This window comes from Amia ocellicauda, unplaced genomic scaffold (assembly GCF_036373705.1).
Source record: "Amia ocellicauda isolate fAmiCal2 unplaced genomic scaffold, fAmiCal2.hap1 HAP1_SCAFFOLD_99, whole genome shotgun sequence".
In the NCBI taxonomy this organism is placed as follows: Eukaryota; Metazoa; Chordata; class Actinopteri; order Amiiformes; family Amiidae; genus Amia; species Amia ocellicauda.
Genome location: NW_027103024.1, coordinates 148,078 through 170,918, shown reverse-complemented (window position 1 = coordinate 170,918; position 22,841 = coordinate 148,078). Strand labels below are relative to the sequence as shown.

At 43.7% G+C, this 22,841-nt stretch overlaps 9 non-coding genes and 4 pseudogenes across 9 annotated transcripts; 5 read left to right on the top strand and 8 right to left on the bottom strand.

Annotated features, from left to right (window-relative positions):
* Positions 1 to 110: 110 nt before the first annotated feature.
* Positions 111 to 229, top strand: LOC136746355 (uncharacterized; annotated as a pseudogene).
* A 215-nt stretch (positions 230 to 444) lies between these two features.
* Positions 445 to 563, top strand: LOC136746350 (uncharacterized; annotated as a pseudogene).
* A 218-nt stretch (positions 564 to 781) lies between these two features.
* Positions 782 to 900, top strand: LOC136746371 (uncharacterized; annotated as a pseudogene).
* A 209-nt stretch (positions 901 to 1,109) lies between these two features.
* LOC136746353 (uncharacterized) lies at positions 1,110 to 1,228 on the top strand (annotated as a pseudogene).
* Positions 1,229 to 2,202: 974 nt separating this feature from the next.
* LOC136746365 (U6 spliceosomal RNA) lies at positions 2,203 to 2,309 on the top strand. The gene has a single exon (XR_010816383.1). It is a non-coding gene; the product is annotated as a U6 spliceosomal RNA (small nuclear RNA).
* A 1,422-nt stretch (positions 2,310 to 3,731) lies between these two features.
* trnak-uuu (transfer RNA lysine (anticodon UUU)) lies at positions 3,732 to 3,804 on the bottom strand. Its single transcript has one exon. It is a non-coding gene; the product is annotated as a tRNA-Lys (tRNA).
* A 219-nt stretch (positions 3,805 to 4,023) lies between these two features.
* On the bottom strand, positions 4,024 to 4,112 carry trnay-gua (transfer RNA tyrosine (anticodon GUA)). Its single transcript is given in 2 exon segments — positions 4,024 to 4,059; positions 4,076 to 4,112. It is a non-coding gene; the product is annotated as a tRNA-Tyr (tRNA).
* A 3,224-nt stretch (positions 4,113 to 7,336) lies between these two features.
* trnak-uuu (transfer RNA lysine (anticodon UUU)) lies at positions 7,337 to 7,409 on the bottom strand. Its single transcript has one exon. It is a non-coding gene; the product is annotated as a tRNA-Lys (tRNA).
* A 235-nt stretch (positions 7,410 to 7,644) lies between these two features.
* Positions 7,645 to 7,733, bottom strand: trnas-gga (transfer RNA serine (anticodon GGA)). The gene is given in 2 exon segments: positions 7,645 to 7,680; positions 7,697 to 7,733. It is a non-coding gene; the product is annotated as a tRNA-Ser (tRNA).
* Positions 7,734 to 13,758: 6,025 nt separating this feature from the next.
* trnak-uuu (transfer RNA lysine (anticodon UUU)) lies at positions 13,759 to 13,831 on the bottom strand. Its single transcript has one exon. It is a non-coding gene; the product is annotated as a tRNA-Lys (tRNA).
* Positions 13,832 to 14,066: 235 nt separating this feature from the next.
* trnay-gua (transfer RNA tyrosine (anticodon GUA)) lies at positions 14,067 to 14,155 on the bottom strand. Its single transcript is given in 2 exon segments — positions 14,067 to 14,102; positions 14,119 to 14,155. It is a non-coding gene; the product is annotated as a tRNA-Tyr (tRNA).
* A 6,265-nt stretch (positions 14,156 to 20,420) lies between these two features.
* On the bottom strand, positions 20,421 to 20,493 carry trnak-uuu (transfer RNA lysine (anticodon UUU)). Its single transcript has one exon. It is a non-coding gene; the product is annotated as a tRNA-Lys (tRNA).
* Positions 20,494 to 20,728: 235 nt separating this feature from the next.
* trnay-gua (transfer RNA tyrosine (anticodon GUA)) lies at positions 20,729 to 20,817 on the bottom strand. The gene is given in 2 exon segments: positions 20,729 to 20,764; positions 20,781 to 20,817. It is a non-coding gene; the product is annotated as a tRNA-Tyr (tRNA).
* Between the last annotated feature and the right edge of the window lie 2,024 nt (positions 20,818 to 22,841).

The window sequence follows — 22,841 nt, the reverse complement described above, 5'->3', positions numbered from 1 at the left end:
TGCTGCACTGATATTTTTCCCTCCATTTTTCTTTATTTTTATTTTTTTTTGCTGGAAGTTCCGTCAATACCCGCCAGCCTTTAAGAGACATCATGCAGCCAGGCCTCTTTGCTTGCGGCCACACTGTCCTGAACGCGCCCAATCTTGTGAGATCTTGGAAGCAAATCGTGGCAGGGCCTGGTCAGTATTTGGATGGGTGACCTCCTGGAAATACCAGGTACTGCAAACTTTTTACGTCTCCTGGGTTACTTCATCGTAGTTCTTAATTCTCTCTTTCTGTCAGGAGGAGATATAATTGAAGAATTGTACACGTACCCGGCTACTGTCAACACCCTTTGCTGCACTGATATTTTTCCCTCCATTTTTCATTTTTTTTTTTTTTTTGCTGGAAGTTACGTCAATACCCGCCAGCCATTAAGAGACATCATGCAGCCTGGCCTCTTGGCTTGCGGCCTCACCGTCCTGAACACGCCCGATCTCATCAGATCTCGGAAGCTAAACGGGGCAGGGCCTGATCAGTACTTGCATGGGAGACCTCCTGGAAATACCAGGTACTGCAAGCTTTTTACGTCTCCTGGGTAACTTCATTGTAGCTCTTGATTCTCTCTTTCTGTCTGGAGGAGATATAATTGAAGAATTGTACACGTACCCGGCTTCTTTCAACACCCTTTGCTGCACTGATATTTTTCCATCCATTTTTCTTTTTTTTTTTTTTTTTTTTGCTGGAAGTTCCGTCAATACCCGCCAGCCTTTAAGAGACATCATGCAGCCAGGCGTCTCGGCTTGCGGCCTCACCGTCCTGAACGCTACCGATCTTGTCAGATCTCGGAAGCTAAACGGGGCAGGGCCTGGTCAGTACTTGGATGGGTGACCTCCTGGAAATACCAGGTGCTGCAAGCTTTTTATGTCTCCTGGGTAACTTCATTGTAGCTCTTAATTCTCTCTTTCTGTCTGGAGGAGATATAATTGAAGAAATGTACACGTACCCGGCTACTTTCAACACCCTTTGCTGAACTGATATTTTTCCCTCCATTTTTCTTTTTTTATTTGCTGGAAGTTCCGTCAACACCCGTCTGCCTTAAAGAGACATCATGCAGCCAGGCCTCTCGGCTTGCGGCTACACCGTCCTGGACGCACCCCGTCTCGTCAGATCTCGGAACTTAAACGGGTCAGGGCCTGGTCAGTACTTGGATGGGAGACCTCCTGGAAATACCAGGTGCTGCAAGCTTTTTACGTCACTTGGGTAACTTCATCGTAGCTCTTAATACTCTCTTTCTGTCTGGAGGAGATATAATTGAAGAATTTTACACGTACCCCGCTACTTACAACACCCTTTGCTGCACTGATATTGTTCCCTCCATTTTTTTTTTTTTTTTTTTTTTTTTTGCTGGAAGTTCCGTCAATACCCACCAGCCTTTAAGCGACATCATGCAGCCAGGCCTCTCTGCTTTTGGCCACACCATCCTGAACGCGCCCGATCTCGTCAGATCTCGGAAGCTAAACGGGGCAGGCGACCGATTGTCATTTCTCACTACTTCTTTCTTAGCAGACGCCCTCTTCCTGTGCGACTTGCCAAGGCACAAGAGATTTTTATAATGGTGCAATTCAGAATCAAATTACCCACCAAGGCTTAGTACCAATGACGTGTTCAAGACGTTACACAGGTGCAGTGGAGAAATCTACAGGTCACGCACGTCCTGCAGCCCACATTGTGAGCTAATCATTGCAGACCAGGTATGGAGTCATCGTTAATGGCTCAGGGGAGGGGGGCTGTAAGGGAACATCAAGATACGATACGATACGATACGATACACCTCACCTCACCAGCGCAGCCCCGGCCGCTCCGCCTGGCGGCTGGCAGGGGGGAAGCATCTCTGCCCACTACTTCGGCGTATCGGGGATTGTAGTGGATTTCTGCTCCGTTTTCCAATGACACTTGGGATTACGGTTGATTGATTACCGGATTAGCACATTCCCCCAGCATGCCTCTGCCCGGCATGGGGATGGGGTGAAGTGTCCCTGTCTGCCATGGTGGTACGGACGTTTGGTGAAAGAGAGGCGCTAGAGTCTCTCCAGGGAAGGCCCCCGGCCTCACCGCCAACGAGCAGGGAGTGGGACAGGCTTCCCGGCCCCAAACAGCGAGTCGCCTCGCTCCCCCGGCCCACCTGGGTACAAAGGCGGGTGCTCTCTAACCCAGCCCTTGTGTTCGCGACGGCAATACGTATAATAAAACTGGAACGATACAGAGAAGATTTGCATGGCCCCTGTGCAAGGATGACACGCAAATTCGTGAAGCGTTCCATATCTTGGTCAGTTTCTCGGTAGCGCGCCGGTTCCCATTGTCCTTGCGGGCATCTGGTGCTTGCGTCGCGGGCGGTTTCTCACACCGTGGGTATCTCTCCCTCTCGCGCCCGTGCTCGGTGGTGTCGAGTCCTCTCGCACTCCTGCGTCACAGCGGATCTCTCGACCCCGTTCGGCGCAAGCGAATTTTCCCTCCGTTTTTGTTCTTTCCACTGCTAGCGCTGCCTCTGTGAAGGCGGATGGTGCTTGTGAGAAGTCAACAGCGTGTCCACCGAAAAGGGTGTCTGACTCCTGGTTTTGGATCCGGAAGGGTTGATAACAGACCGAAACGGTTACAATATGATACTGCTTAGATTAATTGTGAATATGTATTGTGATCGTGCTCGGCTCAGGTGTGCGTTCAGTCCGCACACAAAACATTTCGGTCGCGAAACGTCTAATCAAATCGAATAAAATGGCGGGGATAGCATGTTTGATCCGTGTGCTATTGTTTTTCAACAATTGTAATGCCCTTTGTAACGTTTAACCACTTCGTTACATACAGCTTGTTATAGGATATTTTGAACTGAACCTATTTTGCTGTGAATTTATATTTACTGCGAATAGTTTATTGTGGCTGGTCTTGGTCTGTCTGCACTAAATAAATGATTTGTATCAAGGGATTATTTAGTTTGTCTGTGTACTTTTTTACCTAACCACTAAAGGCCACTCCTTGCACTTCACACATTTGCCCTTTTAATTACTCCCTTACTGACATACATTAACATGCAATGTGCGTGTGATAATAGTTTTAGCAGCCTGTTGCCATTCAGGTGAGACAATAACTAGTAAATCCTTTTATTTATTTTTTCATGTTGGTGCGCCGCGAAGGTTTTTGGTCTCAGCAAAGTGTGCCGTGGCATTACAACGCTTGGGAACCACTGGCTTGGCTTGTTGGGCATCCAGGTATGCACTGAGATTACGATCGGCACGATGATTGTCGTTCTCAGGAGAATTGTGTTTCTTTGCTGATCACGTTCTCTGTCGCTTTTTACACAGTTCTTACAAGTGGCACATTGGGGATGAGGAGCAGAGCATGCTGACACGCATAGCTGTGGACTTCTGCATGGCATGGGGCCACAGGTCATTCCAAGTATTTCAAGACGACTGCAAATGTGTGGACACGTTGTGTTGGCCCAACCCTCACAGATTGTGCCAAGTCAAGTAGAGATGCATGTTGTGCTGTTCTAAAGTGACACGTCGTCAACGGCAAAAACACCTCTCAGAGTTCCTGGCTTGACTTGCCTCTGGAAGACAACACTTGCCCAGGCTGGATATTTGCCGAAAGAAGCAAAGAGGACTAGACACCTTGCCTAGACGCAACTGCATATTTCATTGTCACCTGTAAGGCCATCCAGGCTTTTCACCATCATGGCCCTCGGTCAACAAGGCGCCCGAACAGAGACTCGAACCCTGGACCCTCAGATTAAAAGTCTGATGCTCTACCGGCTGAGCTACCCGGGCTTCAGTGAAGTGCTTCATGATTGTTCCAGACCGCTTTCTGGCCGGTTTAGAAAACTGGGCTCAGGGTGAAAAGGGTCACATGCATATGAGATGTTTGGGCAATGCGAGTTCTCCACAGCAAATCCAAATTTCCGGTGTTTTCTCCTTGTCCTCATGCAATTCCAATGGCTTGACATTTGGGAGCTCGTCCAAAACAGATGTCAAACCATAATCACGCCTTCCTTCGAGCCGGAATTGAACCAGCGACCTAAGGATGCCCGCTGCCTGAAACCTACAGTCCTCCGCTATACCAACTGAGCTATCGAAGGGAAGCTTCTCACCGTCTTCCCCTGGCAGTCTCAGTGGCCGTGCAAAGCCAAGAAGCACCGTGGCTTGGCTCAGTGGTTTTCAACCCGTGTGCCGTGAGGACTACCCAATTGTGTCGTGAGATTTTTATCCCCTGAAAAATATTATGTCATTTTGTTTGGTCAACTTCATAAATCTTGTATCAAATCAAACTTATTCAAATGTGTGAAAATATTACATTTATACATCACCTGTAGAAAGCGTTTCATAACTGAAATGTTGTGTTTGCCGGACTGAACGCACACCTACACTGAGTTGCAGTGCTATCAGTTGTATCGTAAGGTACACTTATAAATTTCAATTTAAGAAGTGAATTTATAGTATCACCTTATCACGAATCCTGGAATCTTGTAGAACTCAATTTCTGTAATAATTGGACACAGACACCAATTCCAAAGATATAAATTGTTAAATTTATTCAAAACCAAAGACTAAATGTAGCACTACACTAATTATACAAAAGGGAAAAGCTAATTAAAATTCAACTCTAGATCAACAAATCAAAGACAAATCACTTCCGTGACCAAATCAAAGACCATGGGATCGCATATGATAACACACAAATCGTTAAACAAAAAAGGTTATAAACACATTAACTACAATACCGGTTAGTAAGACGAAGGTGAGTCTCTCGTTAGTATTGTTAGTCAGACATTAAATAACTACGCAGGTTAGTATTTATGTCAGGTAACTTCTCGTTATATATATATCAGTCTCATTTACGTTTAGGTGCCGAGAAAGATCCTATCATTACTTGTTACCACAATTTCCCTTAACTGATTATTATTCAATGATCAAGGATAGGCAGGGCCACCAATAATCTAACGTCTATTGACTTGTGTCAATTTCAGACTAAACAGTTAAACAGTAATGAGAAGATATTTCTCGGGGTTGACAGATTTTATTTCTAAAATTATCAACAAAACAGTTTAATGCAACACACATTTATATTTAAGAAAACTAAATGATATTACACATTCTAGAGTTTTGAATCACAGAATAACATTTCTAATTGATTTCTCAAATGTCATGAATCATGAACTCCAAACTGTTAAACTTATCTGAACTTCGTCGCAGAGAGGCCTCTCTGTCTTCGGGCTCAGATCACAGCACACGGCACATGGTCCGTGTGGTTTGGAACAAAGGCAGTGCGGTTCGGCTTTGTCCGAGAACTTCCACTCAGTCGATGCACCTGGAAATTGGGGTTTCGCGAAATTAGAGTCTTTTCCAAACAGATTTTCCACTGGTTTGAAGGCTCCAAGGTTGTGCACAAAATCTTCTTTGTAAGCAGGGTTCCACCGTAGTTACTTGAAGACAAAGTCTTTGAGGAAAGCAGGGCCCTGTTCGTTCCAAGGGTCAAGTTTCTTAAGACTCAAATAGCTATTTAAATGACTGAACACTTTCATATACATTCGACTTACTCAATTGTCCAGCTGTAAAACTCCACTGATCAGGTGGGCACAGGCGGGCATGCGCAGTCTGTAAAGTTCTTTATTTAATAAAGTCCTTTAATAGAATTCTTCGTACGGCTCAATCTCCTTCTCCCAGTTTAACTCTTCTGTTGCCGGCAAAGACTTGGTTGGTTTCTGGTTCCGGTTCGGGCAACAGAGCTACAGGTTGAGCTGTGGCAATGAGTTACTGGTTCAGGTGAGAGAGAAAGAGAGAGAGAGAGAGAGAGAGACTGTGCACTGTTCCTTATAGTCTGTCAGATCAATAGGTGATTGGTTCTTGAGTTCTTGAGATTGGATTTCGGTTTCAGCCCCCAGTGTCCTAATGGAGGGGGGCTTGATTTATGACTGATGTCAATCCATGCCATCTTTTGGACATGCCGGTTGTCCCGGGTTCGTAGCTCTATGTCGGGATTTTGGCTCTCGTCCACTTCAAAGAGTTTTTATCACCTACAGGCCCCTTTCTCCAGACATCTCATAGCAGGATTCAACCTATTTGGCCTCTTCTCGGTGCCATCCTCCCCAAAACTGTCACTTTGATGCAAACCAGTTCCAAGCTGATGAGCAAAGGAAATCTGATAACTTTGGGGGTGGAGAGGTCTTCTTTAGATCAGTGCTTCAGCTCAGAGCCCGAATGCTCTTATCAAAATACACCCAACATAACGCTACACAGTGGAACTGCAAGGCAATTGATTAAAGGGACATGTGGTGAATTCCTTTTTATCTTTATACTGTTGTTGGATGTCTCCTGTTCCTCTAAGTCTCATTTGGCCTTGGTTTTCCCCCTCTGTGTTGAATAATCGGGCTCTAAATAGCCCCGGCGTTTCTCCTGCAGTTCTTCGTTCTTTCCACTGCTAGCGCTGCCTTTGTGCAGCTTGTTATAGGATATTGTGAACTGAACCTATTTTGCTGTGAATTTATATTTACTGCGAATAGTTTATTGTGGCTGGTCTTGGTCTGTCTGCACTAAATAAATGATTTGTATCAAGGGATTATTTAGTTTGTCTGTGTACTTTTTTACTTAACCACTAAGGGCCACTCCTTGCACTTCACACATTTGCCCTTTTAATTACTCCCTTACTGACATACTTTAACATGCAATGTGCGTGTGATAATAGTTTTAGCAGCCTGTTGCCATTCAGGTGAGACAATACCTAGTAAATCCTTTTTTTTTTTTTTCATGTTGGTGCGCCGCGAAGGTTTTTGGTCTCAGCAAAGTGTGCCGTGGCATTACAACGCTTGGGAACCACTGGCTTGGCTTGTTGGGCATCCAGGTATGCACTGAGATTACGATCGGCACGATGATTGTCGTTCTCAGGAGAATTGTGTTTCTTTGCTGATCACGTTCTCTGTCGCTTTTTACACAGTTCTTACAAGTGGCACATTGGGGATGAGGAGCAGAGCATGCTGACACGCATAGCTGTGGACTTCTGCATGGCATGGGGCCACAGGTCATTCCAAGTATTTCAAGACGCCTGCAAATGTGTGGACACGTTGTGTTGGCCCAACCCTCACAGATTGTGCCAAGTCAAGTAGAGATGCATGTTGTGCTGTTCTAAAGTGACACGTCGTCAACGGCAAAAACATCTCTCAGAGTTCCTGGCTTGACTTGCCCAGGCTGGATATTTGCCGAAAGAAGCAAAGAGGACTAGACACCTTGCCTAGACGCAACTGCATATTTCATTGTCACCTGGAAGGCCATCCAGGCTTTTCACCATCATGGCCCTCAGTCAACAAGGCGCCCGAACAGGGACTCAAACCCTGGACCCTCAGATTAAAAGTCTGATGCCCTCCTGGCTGAGCTACCCGAGCTTCAGTGAAGTGCTTCACAATGTGTTGGCTTCATGATTGTTCCAGACCGCTTTCTGGCCGGTTTAGAAAACTGGGCTCAGGGTGAAAAGGGTCACATGCATATGAGATGTTTGGGCAATGCGAGTTCTCCACAGCAAATCCAAATTTCCGGTGTTTTCTCCTTGTCCTCATGCAATTCCAATGGCTTGACATTTGGGAGCTCGTCCAAAACCGATGTCAAACCATAATCACGCCTTCCTTCGAGCCGGAATTGAACCAGCGACCTAAGGATGCCCGCAGCCTGAAACCTCCAGTCCTCCGCTCCACCAGCTGAGCTATCAAAGGGAAGCTTCTCACCGTCTTCCCCTGGCAGTCTCAGTGGCCGTGCAAAGCCAAGAAGCACCGTGGCTTGGCTCAGTGGTTTTCAACCCGTGTGCCGTGAGGACTACCCAATTGTGTCGTGAGATTTTTATCCCCTGAAAAATATTATGTCATTTTGTTTGGTCAACTTCATAAATCTTGTATCAAATCAAACTTATTCAAATGTGTGAAAATATTACATTTATACATCACCTGTAGAAAGCGTTTCATAACTGAAATGTTGTGTTTGCCGGACTGAACGCACACCTACACTGAGTTGCAGTGCTATCAGTTGTATCGTAAGGTACACTTAAAAATTTCAATTTAAGAAGTGAATTTATAGTATCACCTTATCACGAATCCTGGAATCTTGTAGAACTCAATTTCTGTAATAATTGGACACAGACACCAATTCCAAAGATATAAATTGTTAAATTTATTCAAAAACAAAGACTAAATGTAGCACTACACTAATTATACAAAAGGGAAAAGCTAATCAAAATTCAACTCTAGATCAACAAATCAAAGACAAATCACTTCCGTGACCAAATCAAAGACCATGGGATCGCATATGATTACACACAAATCGTTAAACAAAAAAGGTTATAAACACATTAACTACAATACCGGTTAGTAAGACGAAGGTGAGTCTCTCGTTAGTATTGTTAGTCAGACATTAAATAACTACGCAGGTTAGTATTTATGTCAGGTAACTTCTCGTTATATATATATCTGTCTCATTTACGTTTAGGTGCCGAGAAAGATCCTATCGTTACTTGTTACCACAATTTCCCTTAACTGATTATTATTCAATGATCAAGGATAGGCAGGGCCACCAATAATCTAACGTCTATTGACTTGTGTCAATTTCAGACTAAACAGTTAAACAGGAATGAGAAGATATTTCTCGGGGTTGACAGATTTTATTTCTAAAATTATCAACAAAACAGTTTAATGCAACACACATTTATATTTAAGAAAACGAAATGATATTACACATTCTAGAGTTTTGAATCACAGAATAACATTTCTAATTGATTTCTCAAATGTCATGAATCATGAACTCCAAACTGTTAAACTTATCTGAACTTCGTCGCAGAGAGGCCTCTCTGTCTTCGGGCTCAGATCACAGCACACGGCACATGGTCCGTGTGGTTTGGAACAAAGGCAGTGCGGTTCGGCTTTGTCCAAGAACTTCCACTCAGTCGATGCACCTGGAAATTGGGGTTTCGCGAAATTAGAGTCTTTTCCAAACAGATTTTCCACTGGTTTGAAGGCTCCAAGGTTGTGCACAAAATCTTCTTTGTAAGCAGGGTTCCACCGTAGTTACTTGAAGACAAAGTCTTTGAGGAAAGCAGAGCCCTGTTCGTTCCAAGGGTCAAGTTTCTTAAGACTCAAATAGCTATTTAAATGACTGAACACTTTCATATACATTCGACTTACTCAATTGTCCAGCTGTAAAACTCCACTGATCAGGTGGGCACAGGCGGGCATGCGCAGTCTGTAAAGTTCTTTCTTTAATATAGTCCTTTAATAGAATTCTTCGTACGGCTCAATCTCCTTCTCCCAGTTTAACTCTTCTGTTGCTGGCAAAGACTTGGTTGGTTTCTGGTTCCGGTTCGGGCAACAGAGCTACAGGTTGAGCTGTGGCAGCGAGTTACTGGTTCAGGTGAGAGAGAAATAGAGCGAGAGAGAGAGAGAGAGAGAGAGAGAGAGCGAGAGAGAGAGAGAGAGAGAGAGAGAGAGAGAGAGAGAGAGAGAGAGAGAGAGAGAGAGAGAGAGACTGTGCACTGTTCCTTATAGTCTGTCAGATCAATAGGTGATTGGTTCTTGAGTTCTTGAGATTGGATTTCGGTTTCAGCCCCCAGTGTCCTAATGGAGGGGGGCTTGATTTATGACTGATGTCAATCCATGCCATCTTTTGGAAATGCCGGTTGGCCCGGGTTCGTAGCTCTATGTCGGGATTTCGGCTCTCGTCCACTTCAAAGAGTTTTTATCACCTACAGGCCCCTTTCTCCAGACATCTCATAGCAGGATTCAACCTATTTGGCCTCTTCTCGGTGCCATCCTCCCCAAAACTGTCACTTTGATGCAAACCAGTTCCAAGCTGATGAGCAAAGGAAATCTGATAACTTTGGGGGTGGAGAGGTCTTCTTTAGATCAGTGCTTCAGCTCAGAGCCCGAATGCTCTTATCAAAATAAACCCAACATAACGCTACACAGTGGAACTGCAAGGCAATTGATTAAAGGGACATGTGGTGAATTCCTTTTTATCTTTATACTGTTGTTGGATGTCTCCTGTTCCTCTAAGTCTCATTTGGCCTTGGTTTTCCCCCTCTGTGTTGAATAATCGGGCTCTAAATAGCCCCGGCGTTTCTCCTGCAGTTCTTCGTTCTTTCCACTGCTAGCGCTGCCTTTGTGCAGCTTGTTATAGGATATTGTGAACTGAACCTATTTTGCTGTGAATTTATATTTACTGCGAATAGTTTATTGTGGCTGGTCTTGGTCTGTCTGCACTAAATAAATGATTTGTATCAAGGGATTATTTAGTTTGTCTGTGTACTTTTTTACCTAACCACTAAGGTCCACTCCTTGCACTTCACACATTTGCCCTTTTAATTACTCCCTTACTGACATACTTTAACATGCAATGTGCGTGTGATAATAGTTTTAGCAGCCTGTTGCCATTCAGGTGAGACAATACCTAGTAAATCCTTTTTTTTTTTTCATGTTGGTGCGCCGCGAAGGTTTTTGGTCTCAGCAAAGTGTGCCGTGGCATTACAACGCTTAGGAACCACTGGCTTGGCTTGTTGGGCATCCAGGTATGCACTGAGATTACGATCGGCACGATGATTGTCGTTCTCAGGAGAATTGTGTTTCTTTGCTGATCACGTTCTCTGTCGCTTTTTACACAGTTCTTACAAGTGGCACATTGGGGATGAAGAGCAGAGCATGCTGACACGCATAGCTGTGGACTTCTGCATGGCATGGGGCCACAGGTCATTCCAAGTATTTCAAGACGCCTGCAAATGTGTGGACACGTTGTGTTGGCCCAACCCTCACAGATTGTGCCAAGTCAAGTAGAGATGCATGTTGTGCTGTTCTAAAGTGACACGTCGTCAACAGCAAAAACATCTCTCAGAGTTCCTGGCTTGACTTGCCTCTGGAAGACAACACTTGCCCAGGCTGGATATTTGCCGAAAGAAGCAAAGAGGACTAGACACCTTGCCTAGACGCAACTGCATATTTCATTGTCACCTGGAAGGCCATCCAGGCTTTTCACCATCATGGCCCTCGGTCAACAAGGCGCCCGAACAGGGACTCGAACCCTGGACCCTCAGATTAAAAGTCTGATGCTCTAACACACAAATCGTTAAACAAAAAAGGTTATAAACACATTAACTACAATACCGGTTAGTAAGACGAAGGTGAGTCTCTCGTTAGTATTGTTAGTCAGACATTAAATAACTACGCAGGTTAGTATTTATGTCAGGTAACTTCTCGTTATATATATATCAGTCTCATTTACGTTTAGGTGCCGAGAAAGATCCTATCGTTACTTGTTACCACAATTTCCCTTAACTGATTATTATTCAATGATCATGGATAGGCAGGGACACCAATTATCTAACGTCTATTGACTTGTGTCAATTTCAGACTAAACAGTTAAACAGGAATGAGAAGATATTTCTCGGGGTTGACAGATTTTATTTCTGAAATTATCAACAAAACAGTTTAATGCAACACACATTTATATTTAAGAAAACTAAATGATATTACACATTCTAGAGTTATGAATCACAGAATAACATTTCTAATTGATTTCTCAAATGTCATGAATCATGAACTCCAAACTGTTAAACTTATCTGAACTTCGTCGCAGAGAGGCCTCTCTGTCTTCGGGCTCAGATCACAGCACACGGCACATGGTCCGTGTGGTTTGGAACAAGGCAGTGCGGTTCGGCTTTGTCCAAGAACTTCCACTCAGTCGATGCAGCTGGAAGTTGGGGTTTCGCGAAATTAGAGTCTTTTCCAAACAGATTTTCCACTGGTTTGAAGGCTCCAAGGTTGTGCACAAAATCTTCTTTGTAAGCAGGGTTCCACCGTAGTTACTTGAAGACAAAGTCTTTGAGGAAAGCAGGGCCCTGTTCGTTCCAAGGGTCAAGTTTCTTAAGACTCAAATAGCTATTTAAATGACTGAACACTTTCATATACATTCGACTTACTCAATTGTCCAGCTGTAAAACTCCACTGATCAGGTGGGCACAGGCGGGCATGCGCAGTCTGTAAAGTTCTTTATTTAATAAAGTCCTTTAAAAGAATTCTTCGTACGGCTCAATCTCCTTCTCCCAGTTTAACTCTTCTGTTGCCGGCAAAGACTTGGTTGGTTTCTGGTTCCGGTTCGGGCAACAGAGCTACTGGTTGAACTGTGGCAGCGAGTTACTGGTTCAGGTGAGAGAGAAAGAGAGAGAGAGAGAAAGAGAGAGAGAGAGAGAGAGAGAGACTGTGCAGTGTTCCTTATAGTCTGTCAGATCAATAGGTGATTGGTTCTTGAGTTCTTGAGATTGGATTTCGGTTTCAGCCCCCAGTGTCCTAATGGAGGGGGGCTTGATTTATGACTGATGTCAATCCATGCCATCTTTTGGAAATGCCGGTTGGCCCGGGTTCGTAGCTCTATGTCGGGATTTCGGCTCTCGTCCACTTCAAAGAGTTTTTATCACCTACAGGCCCCTTTCTCCAGACATCTCATAGCAGGATTCAACCTATTTGGCCTCTTCTCGGTGCCATCCTCCCCAAAACTGTCACTTTGATGCAAACCAGTTCCAAGCTGATGAGCAAAGGAAATCTGATAACTTTGGGGGTGGAGAGGTCTTCTTTAGATCAGTGCTTCAGCTCAGAGCCCAAATGCTCTTATCAAAATACACCCAACATAATGCTACACAGTGGAACTGCAAGGCAATTGATTAAAGGGACATGTGGTGAATTCCTTTTTATCTTTATACTGTTGTTGGATGTCTCCTGTTCCTCTAAGTCTCATTTGGCCTTGGTTTTCCCCCTCTGTGTTGAATAATCGGGCTCTAAATAGCCCCGGCGTTTCTCCTGCAGTTCTTCGTTCTTTCCACTGCTAGCGCTGCCTTTGTGCAGCTTGTTATAGGATATTGTGAACTGAACCTATTTTGCTGTGAATTTATATTTACTGCGAATAGTTTATTGTGGCTGGTCTTGGTCTGTCTGCACTAAATAAATGATATGTATCAAGGGATTATTTAGTTTGTCTGTGTACTTTTTTACTTAACCACTAAGGGCCACTCCTTGCACTTCACACATTTGCCCTTTTAATTACTCCCTTACTGACATACTTTAACATGCAATGTGCGTGTGATAATAGCTTTAGCAGCCTGTTGCCATTCAGGTGAGACAATACCTAGTAAATCCTTTTTTTTTTTTTTCATGTTGGTGCGCCGCGAAGGTTTTTGGTCTCAGCAAAGTGTGCCGTGGCATTACAACGCTTGGGAACCACTGGCTTGGCTTGTTGGGCATCCAGGTATGCACTGAGATTACGATCGGCACGATGATTGTCGTTCTCAGGAGAATTGTGTTTCTTTGCTGATCACGTTCTCTGTCGCTTTTTATACAGTTCTTACAAGTAGCACATTGGGGATGAGGAGCAGAGCATGCTGACACGCATAGCTGTGGACTTCTGCATGGCATGGGGCCACAGGTCATTCCAAGTATTTCAAGACGCCTGCAAATGTGTGGACACGTTGTGTTGGCCCAACCCTCACAGATTGTGCCAAATCAAGTAGAGATGCATGTTGTGCTGTTCTAAAGTGACACGTCGTCAACGGCAAAAACATCTCTCAGAGTTCCTGGCTTGACTTGCCCAGGCTGGATATTTGCCGAAAGAAGCAAAGAGGACTAGACACCTTGCATAGACGCAACTGCATATTTCATTGTCACCTGGAAGGCCATCCAGGCTTTTCACCATCATGGCCCTCGGTCAACAAGGCGCCCGAACAGGGACTCGAACCCTGGACCCTCAGATTAAAAGTCTGATGCTCTACCGGCTGAGCTACCCGGGCTTCAGTGAAGTGCTTCACAATGTGTTGGCTTCATGATTGTTCCAGACCGCTTTCTGGCCGGTTTAGAAAACTGGGCTCAGGGTGAAAAGGGTCACATGCATATGAGATGTTTGGGCAATGCGAGTTCTACACAGCAAATCCGAATTTCCGGTGTTTTCTCCTTGTCCTCATGCAATTCCAATGGCTTGACATTTGGGAGCTCGTCCAAAACCGATGTCAAGCCATAATCACGCCTTCCTTCGAGCCGGAATTGAACCAGCGACCTAAGGATGCCCGCTGTCTGAAACCTACAGTCCTCCGCTCTACCAACTGAGCTATCGAAGGGAAGCTTCTCACCGTCTTCCCCTGGCAGTCTCAGTGGCCGTGCAAAGCCAAGAAGCACCGTGGCTTGGCTCAGTGGTTTTCAACCCGTGTGCCGTGAGGACTACCCAATTGTGTCGTGAGATTTTTATCCCCTGAAAAATATTATGTCATTTTGTTTGGTCAACTTCATAAATCTTGTATCAAATCAAACTTATTCAAATGTGTGAAAATATTACATTTATACATCACCTGTAGAAAGCGTTTCATAACTGAAATGTTGTGTTTGCCGGACTGAACGCACACCTACACTGAGTTGCAGTGCTATCAGTTGTATCGTAAGGTACACTTATAAATTTCAATTTAAGAAGTGAATTTATAGTATCACCTTATCACGAATCCTGGAATCTTGTAGAACTCAATTTCTGTAATAATTGGACACAGACACCAATTCCAAAGATATAAATTGTTAAATTTATTCAAAAACAAAGACTAAATGTAGCACTACACTAATTATACAAAAGGGAAAAGCTAATTAAAATTCAACTCTAGATCAACAAATCAAAGACAAATCACTTCCGTGACCAAATCAAAGACCATGGGATCGCATATGATAACACACAAATCGTTAAACAAAAAAGGTTATAAACACATTAACTACAATACCGGTTAGTAAGACGAAGGTGAGTCTCTCGTTAGTATTGTTAGTCAGACATTAAATAACTACGCAGGTTAGTATTTATGTCAGGTAACTTCTCGTTATATATATATCAGTCTCATTTACGTTTAGGTGCCGAGAAAGATCCTATCGTTACTTGTTACCACAATTTCCCTTAACTGATTATTATTCAATGATCAAGGATAGGCAGGGCCACCAATAATCTAACGTCTATTGACTTGTGTCAATTTCAGACTAAACAGTTAAACAGGAATGAGAAGATATTTCTCGGGGTTGACAGATTTTATTTCTAAAATTATCAACAAAACAGTTTAATGCAACACACATTTATATTTAAGAAAACTAAATGATATTACACATTCTAGAGTTTTGAATCACAGAATAACATTTCTAATTGATTTCTCAAATGTCATGAATCATGAACTCCAAACTGTTAAACTTATCTGAACTTCGTCGCAGAGAGGCCTCTCTGTCTTCGGGCTCAGATCACAGCACACGGCACATGGTCCGTGTGGTTTGGAACAAAGGCAGTGCGGTTCGGCTTTGTCCAAGAACTTCCACTCAGTCGATGCACCTGGAAATTGGGGTTTCGCGAAATTAGAGTCTTTTCCAAACAGATTTTCCACTGGTTTGAAGGCTCCAAGGTTGTGCACAAAATCTTCTTTGTAAGCAGGGTTCCACCGTAGTTACTTGAAGACAAAGTCTTTGAGGAAAGCAGGGCCCTGTTCGTTCCAAGGGTCAAGTTTCTTAAGACTCAAATAGCTATTTAAATGACTGAACACTTTCATATACATTCGACTTACTCAATTGTCCAGCTGTAAAACTCCACTGATCAGGTGGGCACAGGCGGGCATGCGCAGTCTGTAAAGTTCTTTATTTAATAAAGTCCTTTAATAGAATTCTTCGTACGGCTCAATCTCCTTCTCCCAGTTTAACTCTTCTGTTGCCGGCAAAGACTTGGTTGGTTTCTGGTTCCGGTTCGGGCAACAGAGCTACAGGTTGAGCTGTGGCAGCGAGTTACTGGTTCAGGTGAGAGAGAAAGAGAGAGAGAGAGAGAGAGAGAGAGAGAGACTGTGCACTGTTCCTTATAGTCTGTCAGATCAATAGGTGATTGGTTCTTGAGTTCTTGAGATTGGATTTCGGTTTCAGCCCCCAGTGTCATAATGGAGGGGGGCTTGATTTATGACTGATGTCAATCCATGCCATCTTTTGGAAGTGCCGGTTGGCCCGGGTTCGTAGCTCTATGTCGGGATTTCGGCTCTCGTCCACTTCAAAGAGTTTTTATCACCTACAGGCCCCTTTCTCCAGACATCTCATAGCAGGATTCAACCTATTTGGCCTCTTCTCGGTGCCATCCACCCCAAAACTGTCACTTTGATGCAAACCAGTTCCAAGCTGATGAGCAAAGGAAATCTGATAACTTTGGGGGTGGAGAGGTCTTCTTTAGATCAGTGCTTCAGCTCAGAGCCCAAATGCTCTTATCAAAATACACCCAACATAACGCTACACAGTGGAACTGCAAGGCAATTGATTAAAGGGACATGTGGTGAATTCCTTTTTATCTTTATACTGTTGTTGGATGTCTTCTGTTCCTCTAAGTCTCATTTGGCCCTGGTTTTCCCCCTCTGTGTTGAATAATCGGGCTCTAAATAGCCCCGGCGTTTCTCCTGCAGTTCTTCGTTCTTTCCACTGCTAGCGCTGCCTTTGTGCAGCTTGTTATAGGATATTGTGAACTGAACCTATTTTGCTGTGAATTTATATTTACTGCGAATAGTTTATTGTGGCTGGTCTTGGTCTGTCTGCACTAAATAAATGATTTGTATCAAGGGATTATTTAGTTTGTCTGTGTACTTTTTTACCTAACCACTAAGGGCCACTCCTTGCACTTCACACATTTGCCCTTTTAATTACTCCCTTACTGACATACTTTAACATGCAATGTGCGTGTGATAATAGTTTTAGCAGCCTGTTGCCATTCAGGTGAGACAATACCTAGTAAATCCTTTTTTTTTTCTTTCATGTTGGTGCGCCGCAAAGGTTTTTGGTCTCAGCAAAGTGTTCCGTGGCATTACAACGCTTGGGAACCACTGGCTTGGCTTGTTGGGCATCCAGGTATGCACTGAGATTACGATCAGCACGATGATTGTCGTTCTCAGGAGAATTGTGTTTCTTTGCTGATCACGTTCTCTGTCGCTTTTTACACAGTTCTTACAAGTGGCACATTGGGGATGAAGAGCAGAGCATGCTGACACGCATAGCTGTGGACTTCTGCATGGCATGGGGCCACAGGTCATTCCAAGTATTTCAAGACGCCTGCAAATGTGTGGACACGTTGTGTTGGCCCAACCCTCACAGATTGTGCCAAGTCAAGTAGAGATGCATGTTGTGCTGTTCTAAAGTGACACGTCGTCAACGGCAAAAACATCTCTCAGAGTTCCTGGCTTGACTTGCCTCTGGAAGACAACACTTGCCCAGGCTGGATATTTGACGAAAGAAGCAAAGAGGACTAGACACCTTGCCTAGACGCAACTGCATATTTCATTGTCACCTGGAAGGCCATCCAGGCTTTTCACCATCATGGCCCTCGGTCAACAAGGCGCCCGAACAGGGACTCGAACCCTGGACCCTCAGATTAAAAGTCTGATGCTCTAACACACAAATCGTTAAACAAAAAAGGTTATAAACACATTAACTACAATACCGGTTAGTAAGACGAAGGTGAGTCTCTCGTTAGTATTGTTAGTCAGACATTAAATAACTACGCAGGTTAGTATTTATGTCAGGTAACTTCTCGTTATATATATATCAGTCTCATTTACGTTTAGGTGCCGAGAAAGATCCTATCATTACTTGTTACCACAATTTCCCTTAACTGATTATTATTCAATGATCAAGGATAGGCAGGGCCACCAATAATCTAACGTCTATTGACTTGTGTCAATTTCAGACTAAACAGTTAAACAGGAATGAGAAGATATTTCTCGGGGTTGACAGATTTTATTTCTAAAATTATCAACAAAACAGTTTAATGCAACACACATTTATATTTAAGAAAACTAAATGATATTACACATTCTAGAGTTTTGAATCACAGAATAACATTTCTAATTGATTTCTCAAATGTCATGAATCATGAACTCCAAACTGTTAAACTTATCTGAACTTCGTCACAGAGAGGCCTCTCTGTCTTCGGGCTCAGATCACAGCACACGGCATATGGTCCGTGTGGTTTGGAACAAAGGCAGTGCGGTTCGGCTTTGTCCAAGAACTTCCACTCAGTCGATGCACCTGGAAATTGGGGTTTCGCGAAATTAGAGTCTTTTCCAAACAGATTTTCCACTGGTTTGAAGGCTCCAAGGTTGTGCACAAAATCTTCTTTGTAAGCAGGGTTCCACCGTAGTTACTTGAAGACAAAGTCTTTGAGGAAAGCAGGGCCCTGTTCGTTCCAAGGGTCAAGTTTCTTAAGACTCAAATAGCTATTTAAATGACTGAACACTTTCATATACATTCGACTTACTCAATTGTCCAGCTGTAAAACTCCACTGATCAGGTGGGCACAGGCGGGCATGCGCAGTCTGTAAAGTTCTTTCTTTAATATAGTCCTTTAATAGAATTCTCCGTACGGCTCAATCTACTTCTCCCAGTTTAACTCTTCTGTTGCCGGCAAAGACTTGGTTGGTTTCTGGTTCCGGTTCGGGCAACAGAGCTACAGGTTGAGCTGTGGCAGCGAGTTACTGGTTCAGGTGAGAGAGAAAGAGAGAGAGAGAGAGAGAGACTGTGCACTGTTCCTTATAGTCTGTCAGATCAATAGGTGATTGGTTCTTGAGTTCTTGAGATTGGATTTCGGTTTCAGCCCCCAGTGTCCTAATGGAGGGGGGCTTGATTTATGACTGATGTCAATCCATGCCATCTTTTGGAAATGCCGGTTGGCCCGGGTTCGTAGCTCTATGTCGGGATTTCGGCTCTCGTCCACTTCAAAGAGTTTTTATCACCTACAGGCCCCTTTCTCCAGACATCTCATAGCAGGATTCAACCTATTTGGCCTCTTCTCGGTGCCATCCTCCCCAAAACTGTCACTTTGATGCAAACCAGTTCCAAGCTGATGAGCAAAGGAAATCTGATAACTTTGGGGGTGGAGAGGTCTTCTTTAGATCAGTGCTTCAGCTCAGAGCCCAAATGCTCTTATCAAAATACACCCAACATAACGCTACACAGTGGAACTGCAAGGCAATTGATTAAAGGGACATGTGGTGAATTCCTTTTCATCTTTATACTGTTGTTGGATGTCTCCTGTTCCTCTAAGTCTCATTTGGCTTTGGTTTCCCCCCTCTGTGTTGAATAATCGGGCTCTAAATAGCCCCGGCGTTTCTTCTGCAGTTCTTCGTTCTTTCCACTGCTAGCGCTGCCTTTGTGAAGGCAGATGGTGCTTGTGAGAAGTCAACAGCATGTCCACCGAAAAGGGTGTCTGACTCCTGGTTTTGGATCCGGAAGGGTTGATAACAGACCGAAATGGTTACAATATGATACTGCTTAGATTAACTGTGGATATGTATTGTGATCGTGCTCGGCTCAGGTGTGCGTTCAGTCTGCACACAAAACATTTCGGTCGCGAAACGTCTAATCAAATCGAATAAAATGGCGGGGATAGCATGTTTGATCCGTGTGCTATTGTTTTTCAACAATTGTAATGCCCTTTGTAACGTTTAACTACTTCGTTAAATACAGCTTGTTATAGGATATTGTGAACTGAACCTATTTTGCTGTGAATTTATATTTACTGCGAATAGTTTATTGTGGCTGGTCTTGGTCTGTCTGCACTAAATAAATGATTTGTATCAAGGGATTATTTAGTTTGTCTGTGTACTTTTTTACCTAACCACTAAGGGCCACTCCTTGCACTTCACACATTTGCCCTTTTAATTACTCCCTTACTGACATACTTTAACATGCAATGTGCGTGTGATAATAGTTTTAGCAGCCTGTTGCCATTCAGGTGAGACAATACCTAGTAAATCCTTTTTTTTTTTTTTCATGTTGGTGCGCCGCGAAGGTTTTTGGTCTCAGCAAAGTGTGCCGTGGCATTACAACGCTTGGGAACCACTGGCTTGGCTTGTTGGGCATCCAGGTATGCACTGAGATTACGATCGGCACGATGATTGTCGTTCTCAGGAGAATTGTGTTTCTTTGCTGATCATGTTCTCTGTCGCTTTTTACAAAGTTCTTACAAGTGGCACATTGGGGATGAGGAGCAGAGCATGCTGACACGCATAGCTGTGGACTTCTGCATGGCATGGGGCCACAGGTCATTCCAAGTATTTCAAGACGCCTGCAAATGTGTGGACACGTTGTGTTGGCCCAACCCTCACAGATTGTGCCAAGTCAAGTAGAGATGCATGTTGTGCTGTTCTAAAGTGACACGTCGTCAACGGCAAAAACATCTCTCAGAGTTCCTGGCTTGACTTGCCTCTGGAAGACAACACTTGCCCAGGCTGGATATTTGCAGAAAGAAGCAAAGAGGACTAGACACCTTGCCTAGACACAACTGCATATTTCATTGTCACCTGGAAGGCCATCCAGGCTTTTCACCATCATGGCCCTCGGTCAACAAGGCACCCGAACAGGGACTCGAACCCTGGACCCTCAGATTAAAAGTCTGATGCTCTACCGGCTGAGCTACCCGGGCTTCAGTGAAGTGCTTCACAATGTGTTGGCTTCATGATTGTTCCAGACCGCTTTCTGGCCGGTTTAGAAAACTGGGCTCAGGGTGAAAAGGGCCACATGCATATGAGATGTTTGGGCAATGCGAGTTCTCCACAGCAAATCCGAATTTCCGGTGTTTTCTCCTTGTCCTCATGCAATTCCAATGGCTTGACATTTGGGAGCTCGTCCAAAACCGATGTCAAACCATAATCACGCCTTCCTTCGAGCCGGAATTGAACCAGCGACCTAAGGATGCCCGCTGTCTGAAACCTACAGTCCTCCGCTCTACCAACTGAGCTATCGAAGCGAAGATTCTCACCGTCTTCCCCTGGCAGTCTCAGTGGCCGTGCAAAGCCAAGAAGCACCGTGGCTTGGCTCAGTGGTTTTCAACCCGTGTGCCGTGAGGACTACCCAATTGTGTCGTGAGATTTTTATCCCCTGAAAAATATTATGTCATTTTGTTTGGTCAACTTCATAAATCTTGTATCAAATCAAACTTATTCAAATGTGTGAAAATATTACATTTATACATCACCTGTAGAAAGCGTTTCATAACTGAAATGTTGTGTTTGCCGGACTGAACGCACACCTACACTGAGTTGCAGTGCTATCAGTTGTATCGTAAGGTACACTTATAAATTTCAATTTAAGAAGTGAATTTATAGTATCACCTTATCACGAATCCTGGAATCTTGTAGAACTCAATTTCTGTAATAATTGGACACAGACACCAATTCCAAAGATATAAATTGTTAAATTTATTCAAAAACAAAGACTAAATGTAGCACTACACTAATTATACAAAAGGGAAAAGCTAATTAAAATTCAACTCTAGATCAACAAATCAAAGACAAATCACTTCCGTGACCAAATCAAAGACCATGGGATCGCATATGATAACACACAAATCGTTAAACAAAAAAGGTTATAAACACATTAACTACAATACCGGTTAGTAAGACGAAGGTGAGTCTCTCGTTAGTATTGTTAGTCAGACATTAAATAACTACGCAGGTTAGTATTTATGTCAGGTAACTTCTCGTTATATATATATCAGTCTCATTTACGTTTAGGTGCCGAGAAAGATCCTATCGTTACTTGTTACCACAATTTCCCTTAACTGATTATTATTCAATGATCAAGGATAGGCAGGGCCACCAATAATCTAACGTCTATTGACTTGTGTCAATTTCATACTAAACAGTTAAACAGGAATGAGAACATATTTCTCGGGGTTGACAGATTTTATTTCTAAAATTATCAACAAAACAGTTTAATGCAACACACATTTATATTTAAGAAAACTAAATGATATTACACATTCTAGAGTTATGAATCACAGAATAACATTTCTAATTGATTTCTCAAATGTCATGAATCATGAACTCCAAACTGTTAAACTTATCTGAACTTCGTCGCAGAGAGGCCTCTCTGTCTTCGGGCTCAGATCACAGCACACGGCACATGGTCCGTGTGGTTTGGAACAAAGGCAGTGCGGTTCGGCTTTGTCCAAGAACTTCCACTCAGTCGATGCAGCTGGAAGTTGGGGTTTCGCGAAATTAGAGTCTTTTCCAAACAGATTTTCCACTGGTTTGAAGGCTCCAAGGTTGTGCACAAAATCTTCTTTATAAGCAGGGTTCCACCGTAGTTACTTGAAGACAAAGTCTTTGAGGAAAGCAGGGCCCTGTTCGTTCCAAGGGTCAAGTTTCTTAAGACTCAAATAGCTATTTAAATGACTGAACACTTTCATATACATTCGACTTACTCAATTGTCCAGCTGTAAAACTCCACTGATCAGGTGGGCACAGGCGGGCATGCGCAGTCTGTAAAGTTCTTTATTTAATAAAGTCCTTTAAAAGAATTCTTCGTACGGCTCAATCTCCTTCTCCCAGTTTAACTCTTCTGTTGCCGGCAAAGACTTGGTTGGTTTCTGGTTCCGGTTCGGGCAACAGAGCTACAGGTTGAGCTGTGGCAGCGAGTTACTGGTTCAGGTGAGAGAGAAAGAGAGAGAGAGAGAAAGAGAGAGAGAGAGAGAGAGACTGTGCACTGTTCCTTATAGTCTGTCAGATCAATAGGTGATTGGTTCTTGAGTTCTTGAGATTGGATTTCGGTTTCAGCCCCCAGTGTCCTAATGGAGGGGGGCTTGATTTATGACTGATGTCAATCCATGCCATCTTTTGGAAATGCCGGTTGGCCCGGGTTCGTAGCTCTATGTCGGGATTTCGGCTCTCGTCCACTTCAAAGAGTTTTTATCACCTACAGGCCCCTTTCTCCAGACATCTCATAGCAGGATTCAACCTATTTGGCCTCTTCTCGGTGCCATCCTCCCCA